The sequence below is a fragment of the Pongo pygmaeus genome, chromosome 12 (assembly GCF_028885625.2).
Source record: "Pongo pygmaeus isolate AG05252 chromosome 12, NHGRI_mPonPyg2-v2.0_pri, whole genome shotgun sequence".
Taxonomy (NCBI): domain Eukaryota; kingdom Metazoa; phylum Chordata; class Mammalia; order Primates; family Hominidae; genus Pongo; species Pongo pygmaeus.
The window spans coordinates 23628673-23645432 of NC_072385.2; the positions used below are offsets into that span (position 1 = coordinate 23628673).

Here is a 16760-nt window from a genome sequence, read left to right on the forward strand (position 1 = left end):
CATTTTGTAGAACTATAGGTCCCATGGAACTGGGAACTCTTTACTCTTCCAACACAACATTTATTTAGCCACAAATAAAAGAAGACCAGTGATGTAGCCTGTACACAAAAAAATAAGAAAACACTGGTTAGGCTGGGGCAGGGGTGGGGGGAAGAGATCTACAAAATTAAAATTTTATTGGGAAGGATCACTAATTAGAATCAGAACAATTACTGCTTTAAAGTAGTTAAGAACAGAGCACAAGGAACCCACAGAAGAAGCAGATATGATTCAAAGCAGAGCTCACAGAGCAGATGGTATCTGAGCCAAGGCTGATAGAATAACATAAATAAGGGCATTCATGGCCATTTATTATCACTTAACTGCAATGCATTTTGTGTAAGTTATTTCTACTCTTCATATCAACCATGGAAAATAATAATTATTCTTCTCTTTTCAAGTTAAGGAAGTGGTAAGTGGTCTAAGAAGATAAATTAACATACCAACACCAAACAGCTCAAGTTCAGTGACTCAAGAGTGCCCGTGTCTCCCCCAAGGTTGCTCAGCAGGCAGACGAGATAGAGAGAGCCCTTCCAAGAAGTGACAGTGAGATGTAAAAGGTCTCAGGGTGTCTCTGAGAACAACAGAAACCAGTACGTAGACCAAGAGGGAGAAGCCACGGAAGACGTAGGGATTCCCTCTTAAGACAGCAAGAATAAACAGAGCAGGGCTGAGGGAAGCCATGGAAAACAGGCAGAATACCATGCATTTAGCGAGAAAAAAACAACTTTTACTTTAGAAAGGGGGAAAGAACGGTGGTGGTCTAGGTAAGCCTAGAAGAAGAGGAAAGGGCATCGGAGAAAAAATAAAATGTATTAGGGTTCTCCAGAGAGACACAACCAACGGGATACACGTATATGTACAAGGGAGCTTACGAGAGTGAATTGGCTCACACAGTTACAAGGCAAAGTCCCACAATAGGCTGTCTGCCAGGTAGGGAAAGAGAGAAGCTAGTAGTGGCTCAGTCCAAGTCCAAAAGCCTCAAAACCAGGAAAGCCCACAGTGCAGTCTTCAGTCTGAGGCCGAGGGCCTGAGAGCCTCAGGGAAGCCGCTGGTGCAAGTCCCAGAGTCCAAAGGCATAAGAACCTGGAGTCTGGTGTCCAAGGGTAGGAAGAAGGGAAGCAAGTGTCCTGCACGGGAAGAAGAAAAAAAGAGAGCCAGAAGCCTCAGCTAGCAAGGTTATCCCACCTTCCTCCGCCTGCTTTGTTCTATACAGTGCAGCATGTGTACACCACTTCTGTGATACTGTTCCTAATACCCATGGGAAAAAAGCGTGATATACTCCCAATAGCCCATGGGAGTGTACACTCCCTGTGTTATTATTCCTAGTATGCAGGGGCGGGGAAAGGATGACATTACTCCCAAAATCACAGAGAATGAACTCCCTGCCTTGTGATATTGTTCCTAATATTTAGGGGCTAGTGGATATTACTCCCAATATCGCAGGGGGTGTACACCCCCCGTAGTATTGTTCCTAATATCCAGGGGAGATAAGATATTACTGTCAATATCGCAGGGGGTGTACAGCCCCCCGTGGTATTGTTCTTAATATCGGGGGGGGAGAGGATATTACTGTCAATATCACAGGGGGTGTACACCCCCCTGTGGTATTGTTCCTAATATCCGGGGTGGGGGAGAGGACATTACTGTCAATGTCACAGGGGGTGTACACCCCTTCTGTGATATTGTTCCTAATATCCAGGTCGGGAGAGGATCATATCACTTTCAATACCGCCAAGTGTGTACATCCCCCTTGTGATACTGTTCCTAGTATTTAGGCTACAGTGGATGATATTACTGTCAATATCACAGGGGGTGTGCACCCCCCGTGGCATTGTTCCTAATGTCCAGCAAGGGAGAAAACACTACTGCTCCCAATGTGGCAGGGGGTGTACACTTCCCATGCGATACTGTTCCTAATATCCATGGGGGGAAAGGATATTGGGAATAATATTACAAACAATATCACAGGCGGGTGTACACGCCCTGTGATACGGGGAATAATATAATCCTCTCCCCCCTGGATATTACAAACTATATCACAGACAAGTTTAAACCCCCTGCGATGTGGAAAGTAATATCATCCTCTCCCCCACTGGGTATTACAAACAATATCACAGATGGTGTACACATGAGGTGTTTACGATATTGGGAGTAATATCATCTCCCCCAGTGGATATTACGAACAATATCACAGAGGAGTGTATACACACACTGCCTTATAGGGAGTAATAAACTCCTCTCCCACCCTGGATATTACAAACAATATCACCGAGGGTGTACACACAGGGTGTTTACGATATTGGAAGTAGTATTATCTCCCCCATGGGTATTACGAATAATATCACAGGGATGTGTACATCCCCTGTAATATAGGAAGTAATATAATCCTTTCCCAGCCTGGATATTACAAACAATATGGCAGGGGGCAGTACACCCCGGCGATATGGATAGTAACATCTCCTCCTCCCCCCGTGGATATTACGAACAATATCCAAGGGGGTTGTACACCCCCTGCAATATGGGGAGTAACATCATCCTCTCCCCCGCTAGATATTATAAACAATATCGCAAGTGGGGTGTACACTTCCTGCGATAAAAGGAGTAATATCATTCTCTCCCGCCAGAGATGATATGAACAATATCTCAGGGAACTGTTCTCCCATGCTATATGGGGAGTAACATTTTCATCTTCCCCCTGGATATTACAAAAAATAATGCAGGGGAATGTAAATCCCGTGACATGGGGAGTAAAAATCATTCCTTCTGGCTGGGCACGGTGGCTCACACCTGTAATCCCAGCACTTTGGGAGGCTGAGGCGGGCAGATCACAAGGTCAGGAGATCGAGACCATCCTGGCTAACATGGTGAAACCCCGTCTCTACTAAGAATACAAAAAATTAGCCAGGCGCGGTGGCGGGCACCTGTAGTCCCAGCTACTCAGGAGGCTGAGGCAGGAGAATGGCATGAACCCGGAAGGCGGAGCTTGCAGTGAGCCAGTAGGAATAGCAATTAATTATAGTAGCAGAGGTAAAGCAGGCTCATGTATCTACATCCATCCCTACTGTAAATATACGGTGGGCCCATACAATAAACCGTAAGAACCCAATTGATCCTATAGGTCACACTAGGCCCATATACACGAATGGTTCTTTTTTTTCCAGAATGATATGTTACGATGTGGGAAATTATCCCAAAGCCCAGTCGGATGAGGATGTAGACGTCAGGGTGACCAAAGAATCTGAATAAATGCTGATACAAGATAGGATCACCTCCACCAGCCAGGTAGAGAAAAGCAGTATTAAGATTGCGGTCAGTTAACAATAAAATAATGCCGGCGGCTAGGACTGGGAGACAAAGGAATAGAAGAACTGCTGTAAGACGAAGAGGGGTGTGTGATATTGGGACATGGCTGGGGGTTTTATATTAATAATTGTGGTAATAAAGTTAATAGCCCCTAAAATAGAAGAAACACCTGCCAAGTGGAGTGAAAAGATAGTGAAATCTACAGAGGCGCCTGCATGTGTTAGGTTTCCTGCTAAGGGAGGAGAGACTGTTCAGCCGGTTCCAGCGTCAGCTTCTACTATATCGGACGCAAGTAATAATAGGAAGGAAGGTGGGAGGACTCAGAATCTCATATTATTTATGCGGAGAAATGCTGTATCGGGGGCGCCAACTACCAGAGGGACTGATCAGTTGCCAAGACCTCCAATTATAGTATTACTATAAAGAAAATTATGACAAATGCATAGGCTGTAACAACGACATTATAAATTTGATCATCTAGTAGAGTACCCGGGTGACCCAGTTCAGCTCGAATAAGGAGACTTAAAGCTATACCGACTATCTCTGCTCATGCACCAAATAATAAATATAATGTCCCGATACCTTTATGGTTGGTTGAGAATAGTCAACTGTCAGCGAACATAAATGAAGTGAGAAAAAACGGTAAAATGACTGAGTAGGGCATTAGACTGTACATCTAAAAACAGAGGTCAAGGCCTCTTTTTACCAGTCCCGAGATGATTTTCATGTTGAATTGTAAATTCAAAGAAGCAGCTTCAATCCTGCTTCTCTCACATTTTATCCCCCAGCAGCTGGAGAAGTAGATTCAAACCAGTTGACTAGGGAGTTTAGCTGTTAAGTTTTCGTGGGTTTAAGTCTCATCAACTTAGTAAGGACTTAGCTTAAAGTGATTGATCTGTATTCAACTGACCAAGGGTGATCTGTATCTGACAAGGTACATTTCAGGGCCACCACACAACAACTGCTCAAAAAGGCCTCCGATATGGGATAGTCCTATTTATTATCTCGGAAATATTTTTCTTCGCTGGATTCTTTTGAGCAGTCTACCATTCCAGCCTAGCCCCTACTCCAGAATTAGGAGGACATTGACCCCCAACAGGTATTTCTCCCCTTGACCCCCTGGAAGTACCTCTCCTGAATACATCTGTATTACTTGCATCAGGAGTTTCAATTACTTGAGCCCATCACAGCCTAACAAAAAATAATCAAAAACATATAATCCAAGCACTACTTATTACAATTATATTAGGTATTTACTTCACCCTCCTACAAGTCTCAGCACACTTCAAAGCTCCCTTTGCTATTTCTGATGGTATTTATGGCTCAATATTTTTTATAGCTACAGCTTTCACAGACTTCACGTCATTATTGGATCAACATTCCTCACTGTCTGCCTTGTTCCTAATATCAAAGACGGAAAGGTATGTTACTCCCAAAATCACAGAAAGTGTACACACACCCTGTGATATTTTTCCTAATTTCCAGAGTGAGAGAAAATATTACTTCCAATATCATAAGGTGTGTACACGCCCCCCGTGATACCAGGTGGGGAAATGTTGGTATTACTCCACATATCGCAGTGGGTGTACACACGTTTTGCCATACTGTTCCTAATATCAAGTGGGGGAGAGGATTATATTACTTCCAATATATTACTCCCCCCCATTATACAGTTCTTAATATCCAGATTTGGAGAAAATGATATTACTCCCAAAATTTCAGGAGGTGTAGACCCCTTCTGTGATATTTTTTCTTATATCCAGGGGAAGACTAGATGATATTACTCCCAACAGCGCAGGGTGTTACACGCCACCCCCCATGACATTGTTTCTAATATCAAGTTGGGGAGAGGGTGATATTACTCCCAATAGCGCAAAGGGTGCACACCAGCCCTGTGATATTATTCCTAGTATCCAGAGGGGGAGAGAATTGGTGTTATTTTTAATATCACAGAGGGTGGACACCCCCCTTGTGATATTGCTCCTAATATCCAAGGGGTAGAGGATGAAATCACTCCCAATATCACAGTGGGTGTACACCCCTCCTGTGGTTCCTAATATCCATAGGGTATAGGATGATACTACTGTAAATATCACAGGGGGTGTACACCCCTTCTGATATTGTTCCTAATATCCATGGGGGGAGTGGATGATATTACTTCCAATATCACAGGGTGTGTACACCCCCATTGTGATATTGTTCCTAATATCCTGGGAGAAGACGACGATTTTACTGGCAATACCGCAGGGGGTGTGCATTCCCGTGATATTGTTCCTAATGTCCAGCAAGGGAGAAAACATTACTCCCAATATGGCAGGGGGTGTACACTTCCCATGCAATATTGTTCCTAATATCCACGGGGGAAAAGGATGATGTTACTCTAAATGTCGCAGGAGATGTAAACCGCCCATGATATTGTTCTCAATATCCATGGGGGGAGAGAATGGTATTACTCCCAATGTCACAGGTGGTGTACACACCTTCTGTTATATTATTCCTAATATCCAGGTTGGGAGAGAATAATATTACAGATAAAATCGCAGGGGGTGTACACCCCGCCTGTGATATTGCTCCTAATATCCCGGGGAAGAGTGGACAGTATTACTCCCAATATCACAGGATGTGTACACCCCCTTTGTGATATTGTTTCTAATATCCATAGGGGGAGAGGGTGATATCACTCCCAATAGTGCAGAAAAGGTACAGCCCCACTGTGCTATCATTCCCAATATCCAGAGGAAAGAGGATGATATTACTCCCAATATCACAGAGGGCGTACACCCCCTCCCTGTGATATTTTCCTAATATCCAAGGGGTAGAGGATGATATTACTCCCAATATCGCAGTGGGGGTACACCCACCCTGTGATATTGTTCCTAATATCCATGTGGAAAGGGTATAAAGTTACTCCCAATATCGCAGGGGGTGTACAACCCCCTTGTGATATTGTTCCCAATATCCGAGGGAGAAACGATACAGCTGTCCACATTGCAGGTGGTGTACAACCCCCTGGGAATTTGTCCCTAACATTCAGTGGGGAAGATATCAATTAAAATGTCATGGGGGGCATACACCCCCTTTGTGGTATTATTCCTAATATCCAGGGAAAGAAAGAATACTACTCCCAATATCGCAGGGGATGTACACCCCTCTTTGATACTGTTTCTAATATCCCTGGGGGAGTCTATAATATTACTGGCAGTATCATAGGCAGTGTACACCCCCCGTTATATTGTTCCTTATGTCCAGCAAGGGAGAAAATGATATTAATCCCAATATGGAATGGCGTGTACACACCCATGAGATATTGTTCCTAATATCCAGGGAGAGAAAGGATATTATTCCCAATGTTGCAGTGGTGTATAACCCCCCCCCCCACCGTGATATTGTTCCTAATATCTAGGTGGGGAGAGTACAATATTACTCCCAATATAGCAGGGGTTGTACACCGCCCTTGTGATATTGTTCTCAATATCCATGGGGAAAGAAAATGATAGTACTCCCCAATATCGCAGGTGGTGAACCCCCTGTGATATTGTTTCTAATATCCAGGTGGGGGGAGGATATTACTCCCAGTATTGCACGTGTTGCACAGACCCCCTTTGATATTGTTTCTACTATGCAGGGAGTGGGAGAAGAGGATGATATTGGGAGTAATATCACCCTCTCTCCCCGGGTATTAATAGCAATATTCAGGGTGGTCGACACCTCCTGCAATATTGAGTGTAATATTATCCTCTCCCAACCTGGATATTAGGAACAATATCACAGGGGCGTGTACACTCCCTTCCTTTCACCATATACAAAAATAAACTCAAGATGGATGAAGGACTTATGTAAGACCCAAAACTATAAAAACCCTAGAAGAAAACTTAGGAAATATCATTCTGCACATAGACGCTGGCAAAGATTTCACGATGAAGGTTCCAAAAGCAATTGCAACAAGAAGAATTGATGAGTGGGACCTAATGAAACTAAAGAGCTTCAGCACAGCAAAAGAAATTATCAACAGAGAACACCCTACAGAACAGGAGAAAATATTTTCAAATTACATATCTGAAAAAGGTCTAATACTCAGCATGTATAAGGAATCAATAAGCAAAAAACAAACCCACTACAAATAGACAGAGAACACGAACCCCCACATTCACCATCCTCAAGTCCGTGTGCAACTTCTTCCTGGATGCTGGACAAGGACTTGGGTACCAAGGGCACTGAACAGGTTAACACTTAAGCTGTCTGGATTATTTTTTCAAAAGACGATGTACATGTGGCAAACAAGCATATGAAAAAATACTCAACATCACTAATCATCAGAAAATCAAAACCATGAGATACCATATGACACCAGTCAGAATGGCTATTATTAAAAAGTCAAAACATAACAGACGGTGGTGAGCTTGTGGAAAAAAGGGAATACTTATACACTGCTGGTGGTGATATAGACAGGAGACAGGGAAATACTGGATAGAAGAGGGTGGTTCCCTGGCAAAGACCTGCCCACAAGCCTGGAAACCCATGGCCCTAAATGGGAACAGGCATTCCTGCTTTTACACCCAAAAGTTGTCTTTCAGCTTACTATGCCCCCCTATCCTGTACCCATATAAACCCCAGACCCCAGGCTCCAGAAGCAGACAAGCAGATGAGGAGATGAACAGAAGAGCAGAATTGCAGAATGATGTGGCAGAAAGAAGAGAAGCAGCATCTGAATGCCAAGAGAAGTTTGGCTGACAGTGGTTGGAGAGATCAGCCTCTGGATGGCAAAGCTCCTGGGGAAGATCATCTTCCCTTTCCAGCTCCCCATCCATCCCATTGAGGGCTACCTCCACCACTCAATAAAACCCCCACATTCACCATCCTCAAGTCTGTGTGCAACTTAATTCTTTCTGGATGCTGGACAAGGACCTGGGTACCAAGAGGGCACTGAACGGGTTAACACTTAAGCCGTCTATGGACGGCACAGCTAAAAGACTGCACTGTAACACATGCCCACTTGGGCTGTGGGAGTTGCAGGCACCCACTCCTAGACGCTACCATGGCCACTTGCCCTGGCTTTTGCACCCGCCTGTCTGCATGCTCCCCTGCCCAGTAAGGGGTTTGACAGCACACACTGTGGCCAGACAAGCCACACCCCTGTTGCACATCCTGCCAAGGGGAGTCAGGGAACTCTCCAGTTTCATCAGAAATGTAAATTAGTTCAGTCACTGTGGAAAGCAGTTTGGAGATTTCTGAAATAAAACAGAACTACCATTCAACCCAGCAATCCCATTACTGGGTATATACCCAAAGGAATATAAATCATTCTGTTATAGACATATGCACGCATATTTTCATTATAACACTATTCACAATAGCAAAGACACGGAATCAACTTAGATGCCTGTTAACAGAAGACTGGATTTAAAAAAATGCAGTGTACATACACCATGGAATACCACACACCTATAAAATAGGATGAAATGATGTCTTTTGCAGCAACATGAATGGAGCTGGAGACCATTATTCTAAGTGAATTAATGCGGGAACAGAAAACCAAACAAACACTGCATGTTCTCACTTATAAGTGGGGGCTAAACATTGAGTCCACAAGGACACAAAGAAGGGAACAATAGACACAAAGTCTACTGTGGGTGGAGGGTGGGGGGAGAGTGAGGATCAAAAAACTCCCTATTAGATACTACGCCCACTACTTGGATGACTACGTAATCTGTACACCAAACCCCACTGACACACATTTTACCCATATAATAAACCTGCACATGTACCCGGCTGAACCTAAAATAAATGTTGGAAGGAAATAAAGTTACAACCAACTCTTGTACTGTTGTGAGAAAACAATCATGTGTTGACAAAAAAATCAACTACTAATAGATTTATAATAGTATATATGTAGCACAAAAATATCAGATATAACCTATATACCCAAAAGTACGACTTAAAAACAGTATGACAATCTTTATGATGGAATATTGTGCAACTACTAGAAGCATATTTTCAGAGATTATTTATTAACATATGATAATGACTACATTGAGTGGTTTTTAGAAGCATGAATTGAAACTATGTATAAGCATGACTTTATTGAACTTATATATAACATTATACACACATTTACATAATTATAAAATAAGTATGCTTATGTTCATAAGTTTTACTTATTTATATTCACATGTAAGGCCAATAGGAAGTAATCTCTATCTGAGTTATTATTTCATAGATAACTTATGTTTGTTCTGCAAAAATGTAAACACTGCTATGGATCTTCCAAGTATCCCAAAAGGATACAGTTTATAATTAAACAATAACCATTTTAGAAATAATTATTTTAAATGAGGCTATGATGAATCTAGTTTCATTGCATATTTTAACTTTGGAACATTTCATGAAGCGTCCCTTGATCACGACTCTCATATTCAGGAATTTTTTGAGATCAAAATGGGACAATCAGTATGAATCCATTTCTTAGACATGCAAATGGGTAACTTCAAATAACAGTAGTGATTTAATCAGAGTGCACAGTTGCTCTGGGACAAAACTTGGAAATAAGCATATTTTTAGATTCTTAAGGTTTTACACACTTTAGCAGTCCACAGCACCATTACATACTTATTTTTCTACTAAAATACCTTGGTAGAAATTCACAGTAGAGATCAGGCTTGTCCTTCATACATTAACTAATCAAGTAGGAAAATACAAATGAGAACACAGTACCAAATATAGGCACCACATGGAAACAAGTATGAGGCTGCCAGGAAGCCATTTTTGTAGCTTTATAGCCCAATTATATTTTTCCTAATGTATTGCACACAAACCTTGGGGGAAAAAAAGAGGCAGAGAGAAAAGAGGTTATATCAGCCCTATCTCACAATCCACAAGTTCATCCTATTAGAGGAGGAACTATGTGAAACAAATTTTACTGACTCAATGTTCTATTTAGTTAATCGCAAACTGTATGAGAACACGCTTGTGACTTCTTTAGCAGCTTGTTTGCTTTCCACTGGCTTCACGACTGTCCTTTGGAAAGAGAAAGTACATTTGGAACTCTGTACACCTTTTCTTTCTCCAGTACCCTCTTCTCACTTCCATCACTAAGGTGATAGAAGCAACTAGGGGCAATGCATTTGTAGCACACCTGAGTCAGAGGTATCCTCCGGGGGAAGGATCAGACCTGCTTGAAAGCACGTCTCGTTGGAATTCGGAGGCTTCTAGTAGCTGTAACATAAGCAACTGATGTTTACTGTTCCCTGCCCTCCACTTTGAGCACTCTGGGAAACGTTTTTTTAAAAAATCAATTGTATTGAAATGTAATTTACATAAAATAAATACTCCCATTTTAAAGTGCAGTTTGCTGAGTTTTGCCAGCTGTAACCGCCCAGGTGAATAAAACTGATTAAACTGATCTTTCAAATAATAAATTAACCTTGCAATCTTGTTAGAAATTTCATTTGCTCACAGTTTATTATCCATTCTATGTACTGCTACATTCAATTGGTTACTATGTTTTAAGGACTTTTGAGTCTATGTTTATGAGGGATAAATATCAAAGTTGTATAATGCCTTTGTCTCGATTTGGAATCAGGGCAATACTGGGTTCATAAAATAAGATAGGAAGGGTCCCTTTAAATTCTTTTTTTTTTTTTTTTTTTTAAACAGAGATTCACTCTTGTTGCCCAGGCTGGAGTGCAATGGCACAATCTCGGCTCTCTGCAACCTCTGCCTCCCAGGTTCAAGCTATTCTCCCGCCTCTGTCTCCCGAGTAGCTGGCATTACAGGCATATGCCACCACACCTGGCTAATTTTGTACTTTTAGTAGAGACGGAGGTTTCTCCACGCTGGTCAGGCTGGTCTCAAACTCCTGACCCCAGGTGATCCGCCCACCTCGGCCTCCCAAAGTGCTGGGATTACAGGTGTGAGCCACTGTGCCCAGCCCTTAAATTCTGTTTCTTAACAAGAGTCCGTTCAAGATTGATATTATAGATACTCCTCAACTTACAATGGGCTTATGTCTTAATGAACTCATCCTAAATTGAAAACATTGTAAGTCTAAAACACAGTTAATATATTTAACCTACTGAATATCACGACTTAGCCTCGCCTACTTTAAGCTTGCTCAGAACACTTACATTAGCCTACAATTGGGCAAAATCATCTACCACAAGGCCCATTTTAAAATATTGAGTATCTCATGAAATTTATTGAAAACTATACTGAGAGTGAAAAACTGGTCATATTGATGCTCATCATTAATGTACACAGATGAAAGCACCATTATCAAGCCAAAAGAGCACAAGTCAAACCACTACAAGTTGAGGGCTCTCTGTACTTTCTTAAATGTTTGATAGAACTCACCTAAGAAACTGTGCAGCCTGGAAACCTTATAGAAATCTTTTTAAATTAAAAAAAATTCTTTAATACATAGAGAAGCTATTACTTTCTCTTTCTTTTTGCATCAGTTTTAAGAATTAGTTTTACAAATAATTTCCCATGTTATCTGTCAAATGTATTGGCCTAAAGTTTTCATAATTATATTGATGTCTGTAGGTTCTGTAATTACATCTATTTAATTCCCGTTATCTAAATTTTGTAGCATTTCTAATTTTTTTCCGTGATAAATCTTGCTAGCCATTGTTTATTAAAAAATTTTTTTCAAAGAACCAATTTGTGAGTATATCAATTAGCTCCACCTTTGGTTATTTGCTATGTTGTTGGTTTACATTTTTATCTTTATCTTCTTAATTTGGATATACTTTGCTCTTCTTTTTTTAGCTTCTCAAAAAAGAACCTAAAGGTCATTGATTTAAGCCTTTTATTTTCAATATATGTATTACATCTAAATTTACCTTTAAGAAATGATTTATCTGCATCCCACGTTTTAAGTTTTTAAAAACTTTTCTTTCAGTTTACGCTATTTGTGTGTGTGTGTGAAACTTTTCTTGGCCCATGGGTTTTTCTGAAGTATTTTGTTTAATGTTCAAATGTTGGGGTGTTATTTTATATATCCTAGTGTTGCCCATCTCTGGTTCATGAAACAATCCATGTTCTCCATTGCACTTAGTTGACATGTCTCCATGTCTCTGGAGAATTCCTCAGTCTTTCTAAAATGCTTTTGAAGAATACTGGCAGTTATTTTGTATAACGCCCTTCCTCTATTTCAATTTGTCTGATGTTTTCTCATGATTAGGACTAAAGTTATACATTTTGTCTAAGAATACCACAGAATTGATGTTTTGTCCTACTCAGTGCATCATATAAGAAGTTACATGAAGTTCATTTATCTTACTATTAGTAATGTTAACTTTGATCACTTGGCTAAGGTGGCATCTCCACTTTGAAGTTACTATTCTGTAATTATCTTGTGGGAAGACACTTTCATTATTACGCAAATATGTTCTTTCCCAACATATATTCACCACTAATCTTAGCATCCCTCCAAGGTTCTTTCTTGCAACAATTACTATATTTGCAAAATGATGATTCTTGTATTTTATGTCTCCTACATTTAATAAAATCTTACTTTAATAAAATACTGTCCATTCTCCCCCTTTGGTTTATATTTAATATATTATGTCAATATGGATTCATTTATTTTTTTTTTATTTTTGAGATGGAGTCTTGCTTTGTCGTCCAGGCTGGAGTGCCACGGTGCGATCTCGGCTCACTGCACTTCCGCCTCCCAGCATTCAAGCGATTCTCCTGCCTCAGCCTCCCGAGTAGCTAGGACTACAGGCATGTGCCACCATGCCCGGCTAATTTTTGTATTTTTAGTAGAGGCGGGGTTTCACCACACTGGTCAGGCTGGTCTCGAACTCCTGACCTCAAGTGATCTGCCCGCCTCGGCCTCCCAAAGGGCTGGGATTACAGGCATGAGCTACTGCACCCGGCCTGGATTAACTGAAAATTTTCTTCCATAGATTGTAACAGATTACTATTGTTATTTATTTTATCGCCCCAATTTTCTCAAATTTGGCTGTGTAACTTCATTCAAAGTGGATTCTGTTTCCTTTTCATTTTCCCCGTTTTGTATTTCCTTACTTTCTAGCATGACAAAATACTGCAAACTAATCTTGTATTTTCCCTGCCCAATCCTGATGTCAAATATGTCCCCAAGGAGCCTTGGTTCCTTTAATTGGAGAATGGTGTTCTCATTGTTACTGGGATGATGTTTCTAGGCCCTTTTGTTAGAGGAGCTAGAAAATGTATGTATGTATACTCACACATTTATACACATCTATATTTATACAATTATCCATCTGTAAATATACTAAAAACAATGACTTCATATAATACTTTTGATTCCAATCCAACACTACAGGATGCATTATAGCCTTTCTCCTTCCCTTATTTCTAACTCCACACTCTGATGGTAGAAAACCTGGCTCTCATCAGACCACCATCACGAATGACACAGCTAACTATCCACACTAGAAAGCTCATGACCAACCACCTACTTCCGAGGGAACAAATGCTCATTGATGTCCTTCACCTCGGGAAGGCAACAGTGCCTAAGACAGAAATTCGGGGAAAACTAGCTAAAATGTACAAGACCACACCAGAGGTCATCTTTGTATTTGGATTCAGAACTAATTTTTGTGGCGGCAAGACAACTGGCTTCGGCATGATTTACGATTCTCTGGATTATGCAAAGAAAAACGAACCCAAAAACAGACTTGCAAGACACGGCCTGTATGAGAAGAAAAAGACCTCAACGCGGCAATAAAAGGGAACGCCAAGAACAGAATGAAGAAAGTCAGGGGGACTGCACAGGCCAGTGTTGGTGCTGGCAAAAAGCTGAAGGAGTAAAGGTGCTGCAATGATCTTATCTGAGGCCACTGTGGATTTTTCATGAGAAGATTAATAAACTAAAAACTTTCAAAAAGAAAAAAAAAGAAAGCCTGGCTCTCATCCACAGTATATTTACATTTTGTTCAATCCTAGCATACACATAAAGTAATTTCACACTTGCAAACCCATAACCTTGTGAAAACACATTTGTAAACTATAGTAAAGTATTTGTGCATACTTCTTGTCTTTAGCCTTAAAGATAGTCAATAACTCTTGCTTTTTTTAAGTTACTTTGTTTAGCTCTCTTGTGCCCCAATTCTGTGTGGTTCTAATAATAATTTGTAAAAGACTTGAGTTCATTTGTTACTGTTTGTATTCCATTCCCCCATATCTGGTAAATTTAAATTATTTATTTGAGGGCATGTGCAATATTATAACTCTAAGAATTAGAGCTAAAAAAAAATGCTCAGCGAAGTGTCAAAGTGTCATTCTTCCCTCTTTTATGCTATTGTTTCTATTACCCCATTCTTTCCACCTCATTCACACTCACCCTCTGTAGGTAAACAATCTGTTTCTGGATTTTATTTCCCTGTATTTATTTTGCACAAAAGATCATACATGCATATTTCCTTAAATCCTATCCTTTTCTACATGAAGCATAGTATACTATACATACTCTTTTGCACTTTGCTCTTGCTTTTAACACTAGTGCATTATATTCATGTTAAACATAGTTTTATGAACTCTAATAACATTTTTATCTTCTAGTTTCAAGATCCTTCACATTTCTGATTTTGTTTCTATTGTCTAATTTACTCCTGATTATGCTTCACATTTTCCTGCATCTTGGCATGTCTAGTAATTTTTTCTTTAATGCTGGAAATGTGAGTGGTTGCACTGTTGTTTTTTTCCTTTAAAAAATGCTGTACTTTCCTCTGGCAAGCAGTATGAGTTACTTGTATCAGTTTGATCTTTTAAGGCCTCTTTTTAAGCTTCATTATGGTTGGCATATGAACAGGCTTCTTTCCTGGTGTACTTTAGCTCGACTACTAAGGCATGGTCCCGTGAGCTATCACCAGGGACTCTCAGTAGCCAGATTGCATATATCTTTCCTCTTTGTCTCAACTCTGGGTATTATTCAGGTTGCATATTCCTAGTTATCTTATGCCAGTCTCAAGGACTTGAACTCTATGCATGCACTGATTAGTTCTCAGCAAAAATGCAAAGGGTGCTCCAAGTGTATTACAAGAGCTGCTTCTCTTCATACTTTCATCCTTTCTGGAGCTCTGCCATGCACCCTCTGTCTCTCCAGTCTCTGGTCTCTATCTCCTCAACTCAAAAAGCCTTTGAGGTTCTAACTGGGCTCCTTTCTGTGCCTGTGATTCAGAAATTGCAACTATGCAGAAAACTGTGGTGACCATATAGCTGGCCTTGTTTCCTTTCACTGTTTTGTTCCATTGTTCAATACCTGAAACTAATTGATAAATACATTTAGTCCAGTTGTCTATTTACTTCAGAAAAGTAAGCTTGGTCCTTGTTATTCCATCAGACCTGAGGGCAAAAATTTGGTCATTCTTATCAAATTGTAAGTTTTTGATATCAAATTATAAGTAGCACTCACTGGCCAGAATGCCACCTTTGTGCAATGTAGGAACAGCTGACCATTATTTAAGGTACTTTGTTACCATATGCAAATTGCAGCAGTAAGTAATATACCAATCTATTACAACATGACTCTGAGGTAAACAGTGGCGGCCCTGCCCCTGGAGCTGTGCAAACTACAACTTGCATGATCATGAGCTGCAACTCTGGGAGAATTCTAGAAATATGGAGAAAAAAATGCTGCTGCATGTCTGTTGGCAAAAGAAAATGGGGTAACGATCACACTTTTTCATTAGAGGCTAGAATGGCTTGAAGGGAGTCAAGATAAATTAGAAATATGTCGACTACTAAAGGAAACAAATATAATTGAAGCAGCATGGCAAGCTGGTGAATGTATACACTGAGAAGTTGTCATGGAAGACCAAATGACTGGATGCTTGACACTAAACCAGTGTGTGATACAATCAAGAAATTAGAAATCATCAGAATGTATGTAATTACACATTATTTGTACACAGATATAATATGTATATTTAGGGTATACATATTATATCTACAAAATAATACATAATAGTCCCTTTATCTAGAAAAAAACCACTTAAATAAGCAACAGGAAAACTACTTAATGGGAAAGAGGAAACAAAACCTGTGTATGAGAGTATGGAGGATCTGTTCTCTTGACACTCACGCGGATCATAGATAAGGCATGGAGCTAAGACCTTTTTTAGACTCAGTAGCAATTAAATAATTCTGTCTACGAGACAGTCAATTTCCATGCCTTTCCATCCTCCATAGCCTGCCTGTATTCCACGACTCACAGTCTCCTTCCAGCTTCGAAGCCAGAAATCACATCACTCTGACTTCTGCTTCCGTCATCACGTCTCCTTCTCTGACTCTATTTCATACCTCTCTCTCTCTTATGAATATTCTTGCAATTACCTAGGTCATCTTCCTATCTCAATCACATATGCAAAAATCTCTTTTACCATGTAAAACGACATAAACGTAGTTTTAAAAATATTTGGGATATA

At 40.4% G+C, this 16760-nt stretch overlaps 1 long non-coding RNA gene and 1 pseudogene across 1 annotated transcript in view; one reads left to right on the forward strand and one right to left on the reverse strand.

Moving 5' to 3' along the window:
- Window positions 1-16760, reverse strand: part of LOC129030759 (uncharacterized) — a 49036-nt gene that overhangs the window by 9375 nt on the left and 22901 nt on the right. The gene's annotated exons all lie outside the window — the stretch shown is intronic.
- On the forward strand, window positions 13745-14145 carry LOC129030758 (small ribosomal subunit protein eS24-like; annotated as a pseudogene).